This window comes from Solanum verrucosum, unplaced genomic scaffold (assembly GCF_900185275.1).
Source record: "Solanum verrucosum unplaced genomic scaffold, falcon-dt-bn FXZP01000036.1, whole genome shotgun sequence".
Taxonomy (NCBI): Eukaryota; Viridiplantae; Streptophyta; class Magnoliopsida; order Solanales; family Solanaceae; genus Solanum; species Solanum verrucosum.
In genome coordinates, this window is record NW_026020253.1 from 34060 (window position 1) to 35765 (window position 1706).

The window sequence follows — 1706 nt, forward strand, 5'->3', positions numbered from 1 at the left end:
TCTCTCAGAAAGTCACCTCAGCAGATCTTGTAGAGTTACAAATGGTAGATTTTGATATCATTCTAGGCATGGATTGGTTACACTCGTGTTATGCCTCAGTCGATTGTAGAACTAGGATCGTTAGGTTTCAGTTTCCAAACGAGTCAATCTTAGAATGAAAGGGTAGTAGTTTAGTGCCTATGGGTCGATTCATCTCTTTCCTTAAGGCTACAAAAATGATTTCCAAATGGTATATCTATCATCTTGTTCGGGTTAAGGATTTAAACTTCGAAACCCCAACTCTTGAGTCAGTCTCAATGGTAAATGAGTTTCCAGAAGATCTTCCCGGAGTTCCTCCCGACAGGGAAATCGATTTTGGAATAGATCTCTTTCCAGATATGCAACCCATTTCTATTCCTCCTTATAGAATCGCTCCAACTAATTTTAAGGAATTGAAAGAGTAGTTGAAAGACCTTCTAGATAAGGGCCTCATCAGACCTAGTATATGTAACGACCCTAAAAATGAAATAGGAAGAAATAGAGCCTCACATGTGTATTGAAGTTGGTAACTTGATTAACTAACGTAAATCGGCTTCTTGAGTTTAGTTCAAAGAGATTTGGGGTCCGTAGATGCTGCCAGTTTTTGACATTTTAATTTTTAGTTGGGGCTTTGGGAATTAATTAGTTATTAGATTAAAGTCTTAGGGGGTCAGTTAGGAGTTAATTAAATGACTTATATAAGGTTTTAAGTCTTTTAACAAGTCGTTTACTAGCTTTTCCCAAAATCAAAATCCCAAAGTCTTCCCTCTCTCTATATTTCTCTCTAACTCAAAGAAGAAGATGAAGTGGGAGCTAGAGTTGAGGATTTCATGGTGTTTCTTCTTCAATTTTCGTGGGATTCATGAAGGTTAAGGTATGGGGATCCTTTATCCTTGATTCCTTTTCCATTCAAGGAGCCAAATCAAAGTGTTTTGAAAGTTTTTCAAAAACTCAATAAAGTCCTAATTTCGGTTCTAGCATGGGTTCTTGCATTAAATGATTTTTAATGATGATTTATGTTATTATTGATGTTTATTGATGGTTTTAATAAAGAAAAGTCCATGAACCCATGTCTTTCCAAGTTTCCTAAATTTGGCTTATGAAGTGGGTTGAATGTTTATGATTGAATGATGATGGAAAAATGCTTAGGTTGAGTGGAGTAGTTGATTTCTATTATTATCTATGTTTATCTATTGAGAATTATTGAAGAATTGAGGAATGGTGATTGTGGCTTTGGAAAAGGGTAAGTTGTCCTAACTTCATTGTTAATGTAGAATTGATATAGAATTGTGATAGATTGATGTGTGATCCACTTATGGTGGAGGTGTTTACTTATTGAATGTATTATGATTATGGCCTTGAAGGCATTATATGAGGAATTGAAGTGTTGACATGATTTCATATATGTGAATGTGATGTAAAGTATTTGAATGAGAATCTAATGAAGTGAAGGTAATCATGTTGTGAATATATATGTGTTCATGGGATCCCAAGGTGAGCTTGAATAAAGTATTATTGTATTGTGATTAAAAGTATGTTCTCTCTTAACACTTATGAATGAAGATGATGGAATGTGAAGTGTCTTATATTGTTGAATGTCATCTCTTGACTTGGTAGACTTAGGTGCTCTTCTTGATAAATGAAAAGCTATATTGAATATAAATCGATAGGCTATGGCATTCCTTTCA